Raw genomic sequence first — 21,759 nt, 5'->3', positions numbered from 1 at the left:
GTACGGAAATATATCGTACAATCAAATTCTTTTAGTGGAACAAAGAAGTTCCTATGCTCTCCTTTCTGCCTCTAAAAGAATTTAATCGTACAATACTTTAACGTACGATAAAAATCGATGTGTATGCGCTTGGCCTTATTCATAATGCTGGCGAACACCTTTCGACACGAAATTGGCCTATGTTTGTATGCCCATGGACGAGCCGTGTATCGGCTGCAATTGTTAAATCCGCGCGATCTCCCGTAGAAACGCTAGAACTAAAAGTGACCCATACTGCCGGACTTCCCCCTAAGCTTTTTCTCACTCCCTACACAGTTTTCGGCCATTATTATTGTTTGTGTGACGAGCTCCCGCTAACAATGGCTATTGTATTACTTGTATACATTATTCTTATAGACTAGAGATAATTTATATGGCAGAACAACTTTTGCCGGGTCAGCTATAACAAAGAAAGATTTTCAGAGGCGGAACGAAGTTCGCCGGGTATAGCTACGTTGTTGTTGTTGTTCTCTTCAGTGCTGAGACTGGTTTGATGCAGTTCTCCATGCTACTCTATCCTGTGCAAGCTTCTTCATCTCCCAGTACTTACTGCACCCTATATCCTTCTGAATCTGCTTAGTGTATTCATCTCTTGGTCTCCCTCTACGATTTTTACCCTCCACGCTGTCCTCCAATGCTAAATTTGTGAGCCCTTGAAGCCTTGGAACATGTCCTGCCAACCGGTCCCTTCTCCTTGTCAAGTTGTGCCACAAACTCCTCTCCTCCCCAGTTCTACTGGGCTTATAAAATGTAGGGCAATGCGAATGGCCACCGACTGATTTTGCCTGGCGAGAGAGTGTAACGGAAATATTGAGACATCTCAGTTGGCAGTCTCCCTAAGGTACAATGACTAATCTTGAGACGAATTAATCAGAAAATTCCGAAAATATGTTTTTACGGCGGAATCTGGGAATGTTGTTCAGCAGAGTACATAATAGCTCGCACAAAGACGTGAAGGTGAAATTAGTCCACCTTCACACGGAGCCACAGAAGCGCGCTGCTCTAGTGGTAAGAGGAACGTCCCTTTTGTCGTCGCTTCGATCTGCCGCTGCCCCCGCGCCACAGTGTTTCGGTTCCACTACAGATTATAATGAGCAGGACGTCTTTCTTTATCTTCTGTTACTGAATAAGTCACGGGTGCCACCATTTCTCGTAGGAAGCATATTTAAAGGTGTACTAAAAAGGCAAGCAATGTATCCAAACGTGTGGCGGTTACAGATGGCAAACGTACATGTGTCATCAAGGCAGGTAACTGTGGGTCGCTTTATTGTAACAACAAAAATATCAAATAATATTAATCATGAAACATTCCATCATCAACAAGGTGAGGACTAATTATTAACGAAATGAGAAATGTAGAGGAAACACAGAACTGCCAGCCATTAAAATAGAAATACCAGGAAAGATAGCGGATAACGACATTTTACTTATTCTGCATGTTCTCCGTAGTAAAATGAACACATGAGTAAATCTGTATATAATGTGAAGGTATATGGGATGTGAAATTTATTACGCAGAGAACAAGAATGGTTCTAGCACTTTTAGGCATGGAGTCGAACTAATCTTGAATGACAGATACGGATACGCCATCCACGCTGCCTCGCTTCCGTGCCGGGTTTGTACGGAACTGCGTTACTGTTACACTCAGTGTGTTGTTGATATGTGACTTGATTTAGTAATAATAATTGATGGTGAATGAGATGTTATCAAACCATTGTGAAAGTAATTTGTAAGTAGTGCCTGGACTTTGATTTCAGTGTTGTATACAGGGTGTCCATAATTAAAGTTTCAGTTTCAAAACGCTGTAGAAAGAGTGCCAGCCAACGGCCTTGCCGCAGTGGTAACACCGGTTTCCGTCAGATCACCGAAGTTAAGCGCTGTCGGGCTGGGCTAGCACTCGGATGGGCGACCATCCGGTCTGCCGAGCGCTGTTGGCGATCGGGTCGCACTCAGATGGTTCAAATGGCTCTGAGCACTATGGGACTTAACTACTGAGGTCATCAGACCCCTAGAACTTAGAACTACTTAAACCTAACTAATCTAAGGACATCACACACATCCATGCCCGAGGCAGGAGTCGAACCTGCGACCGCAGCGGTCTCGCGGTTCCAGACTGAAGCGCCTAGAACCGCTCGGCCACTCCGAGGTGCACTCAGCCCTTGTGAGGCAAAATGAGGAGGTACTTGGTTGAGAAGTAGCGGCTCCGGTCTCGGAAACTGACATACGGCCGGGAGAGCGGTGTGCTGACCACATGTCCCTCCACGTCCGCATCCAGTGACGCCTGTGGGCTGAGGATGACACGGCGGCCGGTCAGTACCGTTGGACCCTCATGGCCTGTTCGGGAGAAGTTTAGTTTTTTTTTAGTAGAAAGAGTACCACTGCTCATTATGACGTCAGACTTGAACAGCATATAATTGATGCAAGGGGAAACGTCAGAAAAAAATTAACGAATATTCTGCCAATACATGGCGCTGAAAGCGTCTTAAAGTAAATGGAAGACGGCTACAGATGGTAAATGAATAGCAATACGACGCCTATGGCTGCACTTTACGCCATCTGTACTGTTCAATGTGCTTCACTGCTCAGTTTCGGCAGCCAACAGGGGTGACACTGTTAGTTAGGTAAGCCACCCACAACGGCAAAGTCGCACCACATCGGATGGGAAAAAAAAGGTTTGTATTTGTCCCGAGACCAGAATCAGCATAAAAAGCAAACAACATCGGTTTTTAATTGTCTTGGGACCAAAAACCGCATGAAAAGCAAAATGACATCGATTTCTAACTGTCGTGAGAATTATGCAATACATGTTCCATGTGCTGTCCCACCGTTTTCTGCCACAATTTGGAATCAGGGAAAAAATATGTCTCGGGAGTCACGTTCAGAATGGGTTGCGCAATGCGTGCCTTCAATGCAGCTACGTTCGCAACTGGAGCACAGGATGCAGCTTTCACGTAACCGTACATAGCGTTTACCAGTGACGGTGCAGGTAACAGGACTCGCAGAGCTCAATCTCCTCGAAAAAAATACGAGTACGGCCCTAAGTTACTACATTGACCATACCCAGTATGTAACAATATTTGGACGGCTCTCTTAACTGTTCTGCGTGTCATATTTTTCATATTATTTTCCACAATGCATTTCTGTCTCTGCGCTTACATGCTTTAGGAAATCTGTAGATGCTAGGTGAACTCCACATCGGCTGTCTACATCCTCTTCGACTTTTACTTGCGAGGGAGGCTACCAGAAATATTTCGTGTAGCTTTACCACTTCCTGATAGTCATTTGAATGTTCCCGCGCTCCTCAGGCTTTACTCGCGAATAGGCTGCTGTGGTGCAGTGCGTGTGCTGGGCGGCCACTTTGACCACTTCATGCGCCAAGACTCATCCTGGGTCTGTCTGGTGACGGAGCTGCCTGGCCTTATGGTTACGTCATAATGCGCCAGGTTTCGTGGCACCTTTTCGACCACTCTACTTTTTGTGCAAGTTCACAGTCGGAGTACTTTGGCCGGCGTTGCTCTCTCTTACACCAATCACTCTGATTGATATAAAATACGGGAGGGAGATGGCAGTGACGCAAGGTTCTGTCCGTCGACCAGTGACTGTATTGTGTATAGTACCGATCCGTTATTGAAACTGGCACGTTATTAAAAAAAAACATGTCTGCTTATAGGTGACTCAAGTGTCATTGTGAAATATGAGGAAAGCAGTGGAACTGATATAGCAAATACAGCAGAAGGTGGCATCAGCCCGTGCTTCCACAAAGCACATTGTCACTGCGCACAGGACATAGTTACTCATCTCAATCACATTTTGCTATTACAGAATGATTCAATGCCAACGCGTCGTGTTCCCGGAAGTATAGGTGGAAATCTATCTTAGAATTAGAGTATTCAAGATCTTAACCAGTATCTGGACTCTCTGTCTTGTAGGGTCTGTCCTGTTTCTAGTTTTCATCGTAATATTTTTAATCGATGTAACAAACAGTGTTCTTCTTCTAAGAAAACTTTTGGGGGTACTCTCACGCTAGATATAGGGCAGCAAAAATTACTAAAGTTTTCAATACAGCTGATAATAATAATGGTTCAAATGGCTCTGAGCACTATGGGACGTAACATCTGAGGTCATCAGTCCCCTAGAACTTAGAACTACTTAAACCTAACTAACCTAAGGACATCACACACATCCATGCCCGAGGCAGGATTCGAACCTGCGACCGTAGCAGTCGCGCGGCTCCAGACTTAAGCGCCTAGAACCGCTCGTCCACACTGGCCGGCCAATACAGCTGATAATTTACCTCAGTATAAAACTACATTATAATTAACATTACCTAGCACTGTAACAGTTTCTAGACTGCCATCAGTTCATGGTTGCTGTAGTCTTCAAGCCTTCTAACTTTACTCTTGATATCAGTAGCAAGATGTGTGCCTTTCATAAACCAAGAGCGTGCACAACCCGTAGGTTCTTCCGCAACGTGATTAATAATGTTATACAAATATTTCCACACAGTAAAATGAGGCCCATGTCAACTCTATTAGGTTGTTGCTGGTCAGTCACGGCCTCAGAAACATTGAAACGTTGATTATTTTTCGCGACTGTGAAAGTAGTGTGAAATACATGCACTATCACAACTTGCCCATTTGAAACGCTCTCCTGCAAGCATTTTCCGAAGTCTTCTCTTTCAAACAAAGTTGTACTTGTACAATAGCTTAGTGAGTGAAACTTTCTTTATGTTTAAATATTTTTCTCTGCAAAGAAATCATCTCTTCTTTTCTAGAATCATCTGAAGACGGCAAAGATACATTAGCCCAAGGGTATGCAATTTTCTTGCTTTGTGTAGTTCTTTCTATGCCCAAATGTCCTACGTCTTTTGCAGTTTTTGCAACCACATTTTTTGTTTGACACTGTCAACCAGTTATTTTTCTTAGAAAATACTGTTTCTTGAACCACAGTCCAACATTCCAGAATATCGTTTGACTTGCTATGGTATAAACGTTAGTTCACTGTATTTTCACATGTGGATTCAGTGTACAGTTTCACATTTTCACATTTACTATCCACCAACAGCATCGAAATACCTAACTTCTCCCTAGCGCTGGAATTATTGCAAAGTTTTAGCTTTTTCGATACAGGAGAGCAAATAGTTTTGTTATTTTGCTGTCTATCTTACCTTAACCTCTAAGCTAACTTGGGGGAGACGCTGTACAATCACGCATACAACCAACAAGAAGGGCACAGTAAGTGAAGAACCTAGTAAGTCGTGTCCTGTGTGTCGGATCACTCACAGAAAGTAAAAGTAAACTCGCTGATCGGCTGCCAGCGATTCAGTTGTTGAGAACGGTTGCCTGCTGCTTCACAACGTTCGAAAACAGTTAAACGTATCGCTTGCCCCACCACAGGCTCCACTGACATCTTTCATTTTGCGATTAGCAACGCGAAAAAATGAAATAAATCCGACTTATGCCCGAGACATAAAGTGTTTAGTGAAATACAAGTTCAGTAAATCTTCTCTTTGTTTTGTTATCTTGACCGCCAATGGTTTCTGCTCCTGTCCAGCTTTCTATAGCGCCAGTTGTCTCACCGCTCTGCAGCCCACCTCATTCTTACCATAGAATATGAAGTCGTACACAACAAAATACATCATGTCAACCTATGTATTGTATCTAGTGACACAGTTTAACCTCTCCAGTTGTTTCGTCTTGCCAGCGTCTTCTGAAAACACTGCTGTACGCATCGGCACCTTCATGATGCAGATTGTGGAGGGAATTGTAACATCCAAGAGACAAAATTTTAGCTGTAGTGCGACGAGAGTAAATTATGCCTCTAACAGTTATAAACATTATCTATCGGACATATGAAAAAATAGTGAAATAAAACGATGATAAATAATAATTGTTTATATAATATTTTATGATGTAATTGGACATATCGATGTGTATCATACTAAGACAATGATAATTGTAAATTCCTTTTATGATATGCGTTTGTTTTCCTTTATTTTTGCCTTTTGCTGGTTGGCTTTTCTTGGTTGCAAACGCAAGACGTATATCAAACTGAGGTCTGTTAAGAAATTGTAATTATTACTTGAGAATAGAGTGCATTATTATTATAAATATGAGTGAATAATTATTTGTAACTTTAATTCCTCTCTCAATAAGTATTATCTGTGTTAATTATTGCTACGGTCGCAGGTTCGAATCCTGCCTCGGGCATGGACGTGTGTGATGTCCTTAGGTTAGTTAGGTTTAAGTAGTTCTAAGTTCTAGGGGACTGATGACCACAGCAGTTGAGTCCCATAGTGCTCAGAGCCATTTGAACCATTTTGTTAATTATTTCTTTCCGCTGCAAGGAGCTCAGCCATTGATGATACCGATTTGTATCGAGTTTTTATCTGTGTTTCTTGATGAAAATTAGTCTAAATAGTGCACAATATGAAAGTAAAGTTTAATAAGCATTTCAAATACTTATCCTGTTAAAAGGAAATATGCTCTAACAATAGAAAGTCTCTATCAATTGTCTGCCGCCATCTTAACAATTATCTCAGCGGCAAATTCAAATTACGCAACTCTTCAGACATAAATTCCCAAGGTAATAAAAATGTGTAAAAATAAATGTGCACCGGTGGTCCCGAACTCATTTTAATGAAAATAGTTCGAATGAGATTGGTTCTTTAAAAAGTAGTGCTCATAGCACGATCCATATAACAAACTTTTCTTGCTGATGTATGGAGCCGAAATTAATCACGCATGAGTTGCGAAGAATATTGTTTCAGGTAACATACTTCAGTGTTGTGCTTGGCTGATATTCGGTGGTTTCAATGATCATTTTGCTGAAGATAACTGTTTCCGTCATAATCAATAGTTGTATAGAATCTGTTGTATGAAGTGTGATTTAGTGACACACAGCTTGCAGACAACACTTTAACACAACGTTAACTTGGATTTCTTTAGCAACTTGACCAAATCTTTAGCCGGGAGAAAAAATTATTTTGTAATTAGTCACTGTAATGAAATAACATTATCATTTTCATTTACGAATTAGTTAAATACCAAACCACTGAATAACACAGCGAACGCCATAGAATATACTGTTTGTGTTCATGTTCGTGCCCAAAAGGACGCCAGTTTCGCTTCTCCACCAAACTGACGCACAGAATCCGGAATCAGGTATCATTTACAATAGCACTGTCATCAACCAGAACTGACACTCCTCACTGGGAGCACTTTTACTGAGTACGGACGAAAGTGCAGACAGACTTTGGTATGACATACTTCTCTTCTATGTAATCACGTGCATACATACCATGAACATGATATTACATGTACAATTATACACTGCTCTGCAAAATTTCAGGACGAACAAGATAAAGTACACAGCATATTTCTACCAGGTAGAAATGAATGCAACTGCTGAACTACTTCCAGTTGTGCACAGAAATCTGGACGTCACATAGCCACTCGATGGAGGCGAAGGAACGGGAAAAGACGGTCTGTGTCACTTAGTGACTTCCGCTGCACTGTGGTAGTGTTCTTCATTTCAGTATGCCCCGGAGACCACATTTGGATAACTCCACAAAATATATGTTTCTGTACTTTGTAAACAGTGACACGAAAAGTTCCTTACTGAGGCCTTCACAGTGAAGATAATGAGGAAACCAGGAAAAAAATATAAACAGTGAAACAAAACAACTGCATTAAACTATATAAAATCCAGAAAATCCAGAGCATCTGGTAACAAGAAGATAACAACAAACCCACTGATGATGCTGAAACTTGTCTGAGGAATAAAAAACAACTGTGTTTTGCTTAAGGCTGAACCGCTCCGAAAACAAATTTATCACGATATAGTTAACCATCGTCATCATCATCATCATCATCATCGTTTAAGACTGATTACGCCTTTCAGCGTCCAGTCTGGAGCATAGTCCCCCTTATAAAATTCCTCCATGATCCCCTATTCAGTGCTGACACTGGTGCCTCTTCTGATGTTAAGCCTATTAACCGAATCCAGGTACCTTCTCCTTGGTCTGCCCCGACTCCTCCTGCTCTCTACTGCGGAACCCATGAGTCTCTCGGGTAACCTTGCTTCTCCCATGCGTGTAACATGACCCACCATCTAAGCCTGAATCCACCCAGCTTTCGCTCCCATACAACAAAGATGGTCGAAAGATTGAACGGCGCACAGATAACTTAGTCTTGGTATTGACTTCCTGCTTGCAGAAGAGAGTAGATCGTAGCTGAGGACTCACTGCATTAGCTTTGCTACACCTCGCTTCCAGTTCTTTCACTATGTTGCCATCCTGTGAGAGTATGCATCCTATGTACTTGAAACTGTCCACCTCTTCTAACTTTGTTCCTCCTATTTGGCACTCAGTCCGTTTATATCTCTTTCTCACTGACATTACTTTCGTTTTGGAGATGCTAATCTTCATACCATATTCCTTACATTTCTGATCTAGTTCTGAAATATTACTTTGCAAACTTTCAATCGAATCCGCCATCACAACTATGTCATCCGCATATAGTTAACCATGTCACCTTAATTACTTTAAACACTGATAGACATGAGAATGTGCGACAGTAATGAGTAAGCAAAAGCACTTGAGAGACAAGCTAATAGCAAGGCAAGATAGCAATAGCAATACAATGGAATGCAATGGTCGATTTCGGCATTATCTCTCATTGTCCTCGTTCTTTTCACTTCAATGATATTAGTACAAAGTGTATAGGGATCACTGGTCATTCACTGTCGACAAATATTTTATTAATTATTATTTCAGTTCGTGTGTACATGACGTTTTCTTAACAACATTAATGATTTTCATAAAAAAGGGAAATGCCGTTAATTTTTGCTGTGACGCAGTAGTAGTTACTTCCCAAATCATAATGCGTAAAAAGTCGTTAAATACAGGGTGTCCACAATGAGACTCCAACATTTGAAATGATAAAATGTGAGAGGAAACACAATTTATTGTCGAACAAATACAGGGAACTCATACAGCAGCTCATCAAGTTTTCATACACAGGTGGACGGTTCAGTACAATTGAAAATGGGCGCCACAGGTAGCGCGAAGAATATCAAGTCTATAATCGATTTCGTGCCATGTGTTGCGGTGCATCTGTTCTGTGACAGAGTTGATTACAATTCTTATGCGCTGTTTCAAGTCTTGCAGGTCCTTTACTGGTGTAGCGTATACCCGGTCTTTCTTATAATCCCACAAGAAAAAATCGAGTGGGGCTATGTCGTGTGAACGTGGCGGCCAAGGAATTGGACCTGCACGGCCAATCCACCCTTGCGGGAAGGTGCCATTTAAAAATTTTCGGACATCAAGGCTCCGGTGGGGTGGTGCACCGTCCTGTTGAAACATCACATTTGGCTGCAGGTCTGTTATCTGTGGCACGGCATATTGTTCCAACATGTCTAGGTAGATGGCTCCATCGACAGTCGGCTCCTGAAGGAAAAACGGCCCAACAATGCGATTTATCATTGAACCACACCACACATTAACTTTCGGACTGTCGCGCATGTGTTCCCTAGGTTCATGTGGATTTTCGGACCCCCAGATGCGCAATGGTGACGATTGACAGCCCCTGACACGTGAAAGGTTGCCTCGTCAGTAAACATCACGCGTGGTAAAAAGTCTCGTCCGCGGCAATGCGATCTAACATGACACATGCAAATTCATCTCGCTTTGGTCGATCATCAGGCTTGTTTCTTGCACAGCTTGCACTTTATATGCGTACAAACGTAATCGCTGATGAACCACTTCGTGCACGGTTGAACGTTTCATACCAAGTTCTCGTGCTGCCTGTCGCCCTGACTTCTGTGGACTTTGTTCGAATGACCGCCGCACTTGTTCCACATGCTGTTCGCTGATCCCAGGCTTACCACCACCTTTCGCAACACTCCCAGTAGCCAAAAACTGATCACACCACTTCTTTAAAGTCTTGAACGACGGGGCGCTTTGTTGTAAACTCGAACGAAAGTTTCTTTGCACTTGGGTCGCCGATTTTGTCTCTGCATACCACCAGAACACTTGTGCACGCTCCTTCATATCCTCCATTTTGCTAAAACAATTAATTGCAGCTCCACTACGGCCAACTGGCGTATCAAATTTGCACACTACAAACTTGTTGAGTTGCTCTGTCTGCCCCTTCAGGATTCACAGGTCCACCTTCTGAAATGCGAAAGATATAGGATATTAAAATGTTGGAGTCTCATTGTGGACACCCTGTACACTGCTCTGCAAAATTTCAGGACGAGCTAGATAAAGTAAAACAACATATATCTACCAGGTAGAAATGAATGAAACTGCTGAAGTACGTCCAGTTGTGCACAGGAAGCTGGACGTCACATAGCCACTCGAGGGAGGCGAAGGAACGGGAAAAGACGGTCTGTGTCACTTAGTGACTTCCGCTGCACTGTGGTAGTGTTCTTCATTTCAATATGGCCCGGAGACCACATTTGGATAACTCCTAAAAATACACTCCTGGAAATGGAAAAAAGAACACATTGACACCGGTGTGTCAGACCCATCATACTTGCTCCGGACACTGCGAGAGGGCTGTACAAGCAATGATCACACGCACGGCACAGCGGACACACCAGGAACCGCGGTGTTGGCCGTCGAATGGCGCTAGCTGCGCAGCATTTGTGCACCGCCGCCGTCAGTATCAGCCAGTTTGCCGTGGCATACGGAGCTCCATCGCAGTCTTTAACACTGGTAGCATGCCGCGACAGCGTGGACGTGAACCGTATGTGCAGTTGACGGACTTTGAGCGAGGGCGTATAGTGGGCATGCGGGAGGCCGGGTGGACGTACCGCCGAATTGCTCAACACGTGGGGCGTGAGGTCTCCACAGTACATCGATGTTGTCGCCAGTGGTCGGCGGAAGGTGCACGTGCCCGTCGACCTGGGACCGGACCGCAGCGACGCCCGGATGCACGCCAAGACCGTAGGATCCTACGCAGTGCCGTAGGGGACCGCACCGCCACTTCCCAGCAAATTAGGGACACTGTTGCTCCTGGGGTATCGGCGAGGACCATTCGCAGCCGTCTCCATGAAGCTGGGCTACGGTCCCGCACACCGTTAGGCCGTCTTCCGCTCACGCCCCAACATCGTGCAGCCCGCCTCCAGTGGTGTTGCGACAGGCGTGAATGGAGGGACGAATGGAGACGTGTCGTCTTCAGCGATTAGAGTCGCTTCTGCCTTGGTGCCAATGATGGTCGTATGAGTGTTTGGCGCCGTGCAGGTGAGCGCCACAATCAGGACTGCATACGACCGTGGCACACAGGGCCAAAACCCGGCATCATGGTGTGGGGAGCGATCTCCTACACTGGCTGTACACCTCTGGTGATCGTCGAGGGGACACTGAATAGTGCACGGTACATCAAAACCGTCATCGAACCCATCGTTCTACCATTCCTAGAGCGGCAAGGGAACTTGCTGTTCCAACAGGACAATGCACGTCCGCATGTATCCCGTGCCATCCAATGTGCTCTAGAAGGTGTAAGTCAACTACCCTGGCCAGCAAGATCTCCGGATCTGTCCCCCATTGAGCATGTTTGGGACTGGATGAAGCGTCATCTCACGCGGTCTGCACGTCCAGCACGAACGCTGGTCCAACTGAGGCGTCAGGTGGAAATGGCATGGTAAGCCGTTCCACAGGACTACATCCAGCATCTCTACGATCATCTCCATGGGAGAATAGCAGCCTGCATTACTGTGAAAGGTGTATATACACTGTACTAGTGCCGACATTTTGCATGCTCTGTTGCCTGTGTCTACGTGCCTGTGGTTCTGTCAGTGTGATCATGTGATGTATCTGACCCCAGGAATGTGTCAATAAAGTTTCCCCTTCCTGGGACAATGAATTCACGGTGTTCTTATTTCAATTTCCAGGAGTGTATATGTTTCTGTAGTTTGTAAACAGTGACACGAAAAGTTCCTTACTGAGGCCTTCACAGTGAAGATAATGAGGAAACCAGGAAAAATGATAAACGGCGAAACAAAACAACTGCATTAAACCATATAAAATCCAGAAAATCCAGAGCATCTGGTAACAAGAAGATAGCAACAAACCCACTGATGATGCTGAAACTTCAGCAAAACGTGTCTGAGGAATCAAAAAAAAAAAAATATTCTGTTTTGCTTAAGGTCGACCCTCTCCAAAAACAAATTTTATCACGATATAGTTAACCATGTCAACTTAATTACTTCAAACACTGATAGATATGAGAATGTGCGACAGCAATAAATAAGCAAAACACTTGAGAGACAAGCTAATAGCAATGCAATGCAAAAGTCGATATCGCCAATGTCTCTCATTGTGCTCTTTCTTTTCAATTCAATGATATTAGTACAAAATGTGTAAGTCTTTCACATAGGGATCCCTGGTCTTTCATAGTCGACAAATATTTTATTAATTATTATTTCAGTTCGTGCATACATGACGCTTTCATAACGCCATTAGTGATTTTAATTAAAAAACAGAGGAAATGCCATTAATTTTGGCTGTGACGCAGTAGTAGTTACTTCCCAAATCATAATGCGTAAAAAGTCATTAAATATGTCTTACAGAGAGAGTTTCGCCTTTCGTTGCTCCGGCGGTAATGATAGCAGTGCGGTCGAAAGTTATGTCACGGTACAAGTTGAGCTGCAGTCCTCACCAAAGAGGGCTCCAACCGATCAAAAAAAAAAAAAAAAAATATATCGTGGTGCAGGCCTTTTGAGTTGAAGCCACTTCGGTGACTTGCGCGTCGATGGGGATGAAATGACGATGATTAGGACAACACAACACCCAGTCCTTGAGCGGAGTCGAACCCGGGCTCTTAGGATTGACATTCTGTTACGATGACCATTCAGCCACCGGGGGCGGACCATACTGATAAATACGTAGAATGTTCCAGCGGATGCCAATACTCCATAAATCAGTTAGGTCCCAGAGCCTTCCAGAACTCGCAAGTCTTGAATGATAAACAATTGCAGGTGATGTTATAGGACCGGTGGCCGGCAAGAAATCTGACAGCAATATAGGCACTATACCACGACGGACGCCGTCAAGCATGCGACGATACACTGAGGTGACAAAAGTCATGAATACCTCCTAATATCATGTCGAACCTCCTTTTGCCTGGCATAGTGCAGTAACTCTTCGTGGCATGGAGTCGCCTGCCGAAATACTGAGCGTTGCTGTCTCTATGGACGCCCATAAGTGAGAAAGTGCAGGATTTTGTGCACGATTGTGACCCATAAATGTTCGATGTGATTCATGTCGGGCGATCTGGGTGACCAAATTGTTCGCTCGAAATGTCCAGAATGATCAAACTAATCGCGAACAATTTTGGCCTCCTGTAATGCCGCATTGTCATCCGTAAAAATTCCATCGTTGTTTCGGAATATGAAACTACGAATGGCTGCAAATGTTCGCAAAGCAACCGAACATAACCATTTCCAGTCAATTATCGTTTCAGTTGGATCAGATTCCATGTAAGCACAGCCTGCACCATCATGGATCCACCACCAACTGGTGCAATGTCCATTGGGTCCATTTGGTCTGCCTCACACTTGACTCTACCATCACCTCTTAACAACTCAAATCGGGACCCATCTGACAAAGTCACGGTTTTCCAGTCGTCTGAGGTGCAAGCAATCTGCTGGTGAGTCCAGGAGAGGCGGCGGCGGGCGTTGTCGTGCTGTTAGCAAAGGCACTAGCGTCGATCGTCTGCTATCATAGACCATTAACGCCATACTTCGCAGCAATGTCCCGACGGATACGTTTAGCCTACGTTCTACATTAATTTCTGCGGTTATTTCATGCAGTGTTGCTTATCTGTTAGCAGTGACAGCTCTACCCAGTCGCTACTGCTCTCACTCGTTAAGCGAAGGCCGTCGGCGACTGCGTTGTCACTGAGGATCTCAGAATGTTAGATTAGATTAGATTAGTTTTTCGTTCCATAGATCTGTGCTGAGGAGATCCTCGTGGATGTGGAACATGTCTTTTTTTTAAAAAAAAATATTTTTTGAAGCTTGAATAACAATACTAATAGTATGAATATATACAATACATCATTTGTTTCCACTAAAAAATTCGTCAATGGAGTAGAAGGAGTTGGCCACTAGTAACTCTTTCAGGTTCCTTTTAAACTGATCTTTATTGTTGTTGTTGTTGTGATCTTCAGTCCTGAAACTGGTTTGATGCAGCTCTCCATGCTACTCTATCCTGTGCAAGCTTCTTCATCTCCCAGTACCTACTGCAACCTACGTCCTTCTGAATCTGCTTAGTGTAGTCATCTCTTGGTCTCCCTCTACGATTTTTACCCTCCTCGCTGCCCTCCAATACTAAACTGGTGATCCCTTGATGCCTCAAAACATGTCCTACCAACCGATCCCTTCTTCTGGTCAAGTTGTGCCACAAACTTCTCTTCTCCCCAATCCGATTCAATACTTCCTCATTAGTTATGTGATCTACCCATCTAATCTTTAGCATTCTTCTGTAGCACCACATTTCGAAAGCTTCTATTCTCTTCTTGTCCAAACAATTTATCGTCCATGATTCACTTCCATACATGGCTACACTCCATACTAATACTTTCATAAATGACTTCCTGACACTTAAATCTATACTCGATGTTAACAAACTTCTCTTCTTCAGAAACGCTTTTCTTGCCATTGCCAGTCTACATTTTATATCCTCTCTACTTCGACCATCATCAGTTATTTTGCTCCCCAAATAGCAAAACTCCTTTACTACTTTAAGTGTCTCACTTCCTAATCTAATTCCCTCAGCATCACCCGACTTAATTCGACTACATTCCATTATCCTCGTTTTGCTTATGTTGATGGTCATCTTATATCCTCCTTTCAAGACACTATCCATTCCGTTCAACTGCTCTTCCAAGTCCTTTGCTGTCTCTGACAGAATTACGATGTCATCGGCGAACGTCAAAGTTTTTATTTCCACTCCATGGATTTTAATACGTACTCCGAAATTTTCTTTTGTTTCCTTTACTGCTTGCTCAATATACAGATTGAATAACATCGGGGATAGGCTACAACCCTGTCTTACTCCCTTCCCAACCACTGTTTCCCATTTATGCCCCTCGACTCTTATAACTGCCATCTGTTTTCTGTAAGGCATATGTCACTAAATTTTTTATGTTTGCTCGTAAACTATTGAAGATTAGTGTTCCTGAGTAGTGGACCCCCTTTTGATCTAAAGTAAGTGCTTTTAAGTCCTTGTGCAGATCAGTTTTGTTCCTGGTATTGTATGTATGAACTGATCTGTTTGTTGAAAAAAGAGATATATTATTTAGGACAAATTTCATTAAGGAGAAAATATACTGAGAGGCAGTAGTTAGTATACCCAGTTCTTTGAAGAGTTTTCTGCAGGACGTCCGTGAATTTACTCCACAAATAATACGTATTACACGCTTTTGGACTCTGAAAACTTTTGTTTGACTTGAAGAGTTACCCTAAAATATTATACCATATGACATTATGGAATGAAAGTAGGCAAAGTATGGAAGCTTTTTCATTTTTATGTCGCCTATGTCTGCTAAAACTCGAATTGCAAATACAGATTTGCTTAGGCGTTTCTGCAGTTCTGTGATGTGCTCCTCCCAACTGAATTCATTGTCAAGTTGTAATCCCAGGAATTTAAGACTGTTAACCTCTTCTCTCTGCTCTTCTTCATACTTTATGCATATGCTGGGTGGAAACCTCTTACAGGTTCTGAATTGCATATCTACATCTACATCTACATCCGTACTCCGCAAGCCACCTGACGGTGTGTGGCGGAGGGTACCCTGAGTACCTCTATCGGTTCTCCCTTCTATTCCAGTCTCGTATTGTACGTGGAAAGAAGGACTGTCGGTATGCTTCTGTGTGGGCTCTAATCTCTCTGATTTTATCCTCATGGTCTCTTCGCGAGATATACGTAGGAGGGAGCAATATACTGCTTGACTCTTCGGTGAAGGTATATTCTCGAAACTTCAACAAAAGCCCGTACCGAGCTACTGAGCGTCTCTCCTGCAGAGTCTTCCACTGGAGTTTATCTATCATCTCCGTAACGCTTTCGCAATTACTAAATGATCCTGTAACGAAGCGCGCTGCTCTCCGTTGGATCTTCTCTATCTCTTCTATCAACCCTACCTGGTGCGGATCCCACACTGCTGAGCAGTATTCAAGCATTGGGCGAACAAGCGTACTGTAACCTACTTCCTTTGTTGTCGGATTGCATTTCCTTAGGATTCTTCCAATGAATCTCAGTCTGGCATCTGCTTTACCGACGATCAACTTTATATGATCATTCCATTTTAAATCACTCCTAATGCGTACTCCCAGATAATTTATGGAATTAACTGCTTCCAGTTGCTGACCTGCTATTTTGTAGCTAAATGATAAGGGACCTATCTTTCTATGTATTCGCATCACATTACACTTCGCTACATTGAGATTCAATTGCCATTCCGTGCACCATGCGTCAATTCGCTGCAGATCCTCCTGCATTTCAGTACAATTTTCCATTGTTGCAACCTCTCGATACACCACAGCATCATCTGCAAAAAGCCTCAGTGAACTTCCGATGTCATCCACCAGGTCATTTATGTATATTGTGAATAGCAACGGTCCTATGACACTCCCCTGCGGCACACCTGAAATCACTCTTACTTCTGAAGACTTCTCTCCATTGAGAATGACGTGCTGCGTTCTGTTATCTAGGAACTCCTCAATCCAATCACACAATTGATCTGATAGTCCGTATGCTCTTACTTTGTTCATTAAACGACTATTGGGAACTGTGTCAAACGCCTTGCGGAAGTCAAGAAACACGGCATCTACCTGTGAACCCGTGTCTAAGGCCCTCTGAGTCTCGTGGACGAATAGCGCGAGCTGGGTTTCACACGATCGTCTTTTTCGAAACCCATGCTGATTCCTACAGAGTAGATTTCTAGTCTCCAGAAAAGACATTATACTCGAACATAATACGTGTTCCAAAATTCTACAACTGATATCGTGAATCTTTTTCAAGTTTAATGTCAGCTTTAAACCATTTATTAATATCCATGAAAATATCATTAGCAAATCTGTCTAGAACTTTGTTGAACTCCCTAATGATTTCCGAAATCGAATATCCAATGCATCTAGCTCCAACTACGATTCCGCGTTCAGAGTCTGTTAATTGTCATCGTGAGACCATAATCATATCGGAAAATCTTGACAATGAATGACCTGAGTACGAATGACCCCTCCGCCGATGCACTGCTCTTGTATGTTGTGTACAAGCTGCTAGCGCTATCTGTACATGTCCATATTGTTGTCCCATGACTTTTGTCACATCGTTGTATAATCATCCAGTGGGAGGAGCTGATGATGTATCACGAACTGGTAGTAATAATCTTTGAAGCAATGTCTTCTTTGGCAGTACCAGATACTGGGACGTAGCAGGGATGCTGTACTGACCTGGCCAATAAATTCCGCACTCATGAGTCAGAGAGAAAGGAAGGGAGCTACGGCCGGTCGCTGTTGAGTCCATTAGGGGAAGAGCACTAACGCCGAGGCGATTAGGGTCGGCGCACTAATTCACGAGGACGAGGCTAGAGGAATGGAGCAGACACTTAAGTTACTGGAGAAAGCCTCTCTGAAGTGATTCATGAAAACCTGGACCAGCATAGACCATAATGGGATCTCACCTATACTCCTTCCAGATGTGAATCTAATCTCTTAACTTTTGACTACTTCTTTTTTCAGACAAATTAATATATGGTTGTTTTAATCAACGCCGTAGTCAGAAGTAACAATATGAAAAGAATATATCACACCGTTTCATTTGCCAACACGGGGACAAGGCTATTCACAAGTAAGTACCTTGGGGTTTCAGAATACGACTCACAAAAACTAAACGACATACAGACAAATGACACTTTATCAGTAGACAGAGCATCCTTCTAAGTTTTTAAATCATATTATGGGTTTTCGCACTCCAATATTTTTTCTGTACACTGGTTTACTTTGGTTAATTGTATGTTGCGAACAAATGAGATTAAGTATTATTATACTGTAACTGTAACTCAATAGAATGCACAACATATCCATCTCTGCTACAACTATCGTAAAAATGTTCTGAAATTATTTCTGTTATAAAAAATAATGAAGTTACCGTACGCAATGCTTAAAGAACCTCAAACCTTGCAGTGGATTTTTCGTCAACAGTAATTATTAGTTAGTGCCACGGCTAACACTAGAGCATGAGACTATCATTATTAACCAGAAAATGATTTTTCTACAGCTTTTACGAGTCCAGAATTTTGTGTAACAAGATTTTCTTTTGAAACATGAAAGTTTTTTAACTTTGACACTGTTAAAGTTTACAATATCAGCAGCCCGCGTCCGCCTGTGAAACACAACGTAAAATCTGCTGCTTTGTACTCCGACCTCGTACTGCCGTAAGAAATAATTTTAAATTCACTTTTTACCTGACCACTTATTGCAGTATGATTGCCCTCATTATCAGATTTTAATCTGCCGCGGCGGCGGCTCGTTCCGCGTCACAGCTCTGCACCACGAACACTACTTAAAAAGCTGAAAATGTCTTAAATCAATGGATAAAATACCAGGCAAGCTTTCTAATAATACCATGCAAGTTCTCTTTCAATAACTTTATTCAAAACTCAAATAATAACAAGTTCACATACATTTCTTTATAATCACCGCTTAATGGCGTCCTGCTTACAATCTTGACAAATGAAAGCTACCTATGCGTTAAACATTGCGTCACAGGTTCCTCCTCTTTACGTGACTCCAAGAAGACGACAACGACATTATTATTCTACACTACTGTTTATACAATGGGAGATTGTCATGAAATCTCTGAGTTTTTCTTTACTAATTCTTTTCTGTGGCGGTTTCAGAACCCGCCGACACAGATATTATTTCACAAATCCAGTACTTAATCCTTTACAAATGCAAAATATAACATAATTGTCTCTGTTCTATTATTATTCAGAGTCCACAGAAGTAATCAGTGCCTATATATAAATAAAATTGTAATTGCATAGTTATAAAGCATGTTTTACCAGGAAACGTTATAAAGTCCAGAATATGGACTTCATCAGCGTCGTGGCAAACATCAATAAATGCATGCAATTAGTTGACATGATGTTTCCGGGAAGGCAGGCGACGGCAGCCCGCTTTGTAAATCTGGTAATCGGGTTGCCTATCTACAGGCGCGAACTACTTCAATGCGACAATACGGAAACGAGGATTAACAAAGAGACTTGAGCACAGCACAGCCTACAGGTGCTATCTGTGATTATAAGAATTCCGCAAAACATTAGCAGACATCCCTTTACCAGTGGGACATTGATACATTACAACAGCATGCAGCAAATTCCCACTGGTTTTGGTGACCTATCGTGGGATGCTTACTTCCCGATGGTAGTCAAAGGGTTGATCACTGTGCTGCATGTGCCCCCCCCCCCTTTTTCTTAAGTTTAAGAGTTCTTAAGTGGTTTTTATGGATTCTTAGTTATGTATAAGTACTACTAGTTTAATCTCAAGCGTAATGGTTAAGATTATGTAAGAGCAAGGGGAAACTAAATCGTAGAGACATAATACAAACTACGTCATAACGTGATGAGACTGTTTTTTCACGATTGATATATAAGGACGAAACAATGTAGACTCTGGCATTAGCATTTGCATTTGCATTTGCATTCTCATTCGCATTCCCATCGCATTCTTTTGTTGACATGATTCTGACTGAGACTTTTGTTCGTTGCTGAATTAATGTAAGTGTATGTTGAAAATAAAATTTGAAAGCAAAGTGTTGTTCAAATTCGTGTTTATTATTTATGAAATCCTAGTCACTACTTAATTTCAAAAATATTTTGAGACAAGTTGCATATGTTAAAGACAACATTTTTGCGGGAGACTTTTGAGTCAGCTTCACCGACATTTAGCAGTACGGCTGCTGTTTTCGAAAATACGTTAAAAAAGTTCGATGATTTTCCTAATAGGCGGTGTGGTCAAATGTTTCAGTTATTTTGTTCCTACCTCACAAACTGATATCACAGAGCTTTGGCATGGCCAGACCTATTTTCTGAAAGACATTTATTAGGCATAAATTATAAAATATTTCAGTTTTTGCCTCATTAGCATTTGATAGGAAAGAAAATTTTCTTGATAACAATTTATGAATCACAGATAAGCATGATCGCATTCTGGCTTCGTGTGCGATTTCATTGTTATAGCTACACAAAAGTAATCAAAATCTCCCGCCACGTGCAATATTTAAGAGTAGGGGCAAAATTTTTAAAAATATTTCAAATATTACTCAGTTAGACTCATCTGCCAATAAGGTTGAGTTAGTTCTGGACGATGCAAGAAACCAAAGAAAGTTAGCAACGTGCCCTCAACCATTCATGATACCAAATGGTGCAAGATATTCTCAGGAAAATATGTGTAAACGATAGGGAAAGACGGATAATGTACAATATGTACAAGAACCAAGAGGGAAAAGTAAGAGAGGAAGAGCAAAAACGAAATCCTTATGTTAGAAAGGGAATAAGGTAGGGATGTAGTCTTTTGCTCCTACTGTGCAATCGATATATCGAAGGAGCAAAGGAAAGGTTCTGAAGTAGGACTGAAATATGGGGTGAGAGGAGATCAATGATGAGATATAGCTATGCTCAATGAAAGTGAAGAATAACTACAGAACATGTTGAATGGAATGAACATTCTATTGAGTAGAAAACATGGATTCGGAGTAAATCGAAGAAAGACGAAAGTAATTACGAGTAGCAGAAATGAGAAAAGCAAGAAGCTTAACATCATAATTGGAGATCAAAAAGTAGGTTAAGTTAAGGAATTCTGCTACCTTGGAAGAAAAAGCACATGGCGGACGAAACAACGAGGGCATAAAAGGAAGACGAGACCAGGCAAAGAGGACAATTCTGGTCCAAGGAAGTCTACTAGTATCAAACATTTATCTTAAATCGTGGAATAAACTTCTATAATGTACGTTTGGATCACAGCACTGTATAGTAGGGAATCATGGTCTGTAGGAAAACTGGAACAGAAGAGAATCGAACTATCTGAGATGGGGTGTTACAGAAGGATGTTGCAAATTAGGTGGACTGATAAGTAATGATAAGGTTCTCCGGAAAATCGGCGAGGAAAGTGAGGGAGTTGTAGAGGGTAAAAAGTGAAGTGGAAAACCGATCTTGGAATATATCCAACAAATAAAAGAGGCTAACACAACAGAGTACCACATGGAGGGCCATATAAAACCAATCAGAAAACTGACGAAAGGAAAAGTCAGCAATTACGAATTAAAAGCAGCATTTTGCAGTGATGCTCCAGACGTACTGAGCTCCCCTCTTTTCGAGACGAAATGTACCACCTCGTGCTTGTCACTTCCGTGTCGGTGTACATGGTGGACTCTTCTGAATTTCCCCACGGTCTAGTATCGATTAATAGTTAGAAATCAAAAAGAATGAAGCAAAGTTAGGGTTTAACATCGCCTTGACAAAGAGGTGATAGACACAGATCAGCAGCTCAAGTGGGGAGGATGTTGGCCATATCCTTTTCAAATTTGTCATCTCGCCATTGACCTTAAGCGACTTAGGGAAACCACAGAAAAAATGGACGCTTCAGCTAGGAGAGAGGGGATTTTTAGAGGCTTTTCAATCGTGGATCGAGAAGAATGGAAAGTGTGAAATG

The 21,759-nt window shown here is 42.3% G+C and overlaps 1 pseudogene; it reads left to right on the top strand.

Annotated features, from left to right (window-relative positions):
• Positions 1-1,858: 1,858 nt before the first annotated feature.
• Positions 1,859-1,976, top strand: LOC126337111 (5S ribosomal RNA; annotated as a pseudogene).
• The last annotated feature ends 19,783 nt before the right edge of the window (positions 1,977-21,759 follow it).

This window comes from Schistocerca gregaria, chromosome 2 (genome assembly GCF_023897955.1).
Source record: "Schistocerca gregaria isolate iqSchGreg1 chromosome 2, iqSchGreg1.2, whole genome shotgun sequence".
Lineage (NCBI taxonomy): Eukaryota > Metazoa > Arthropoda > Insecta > Orthoptera > Acrididae > Schistocerca > Schistocerca gregaria.
The sequence above is the reverse complement of the archived record's forward strand: the minus strand, read 5'-3'. Positions and strand labels throughout refer to the sequence as shown.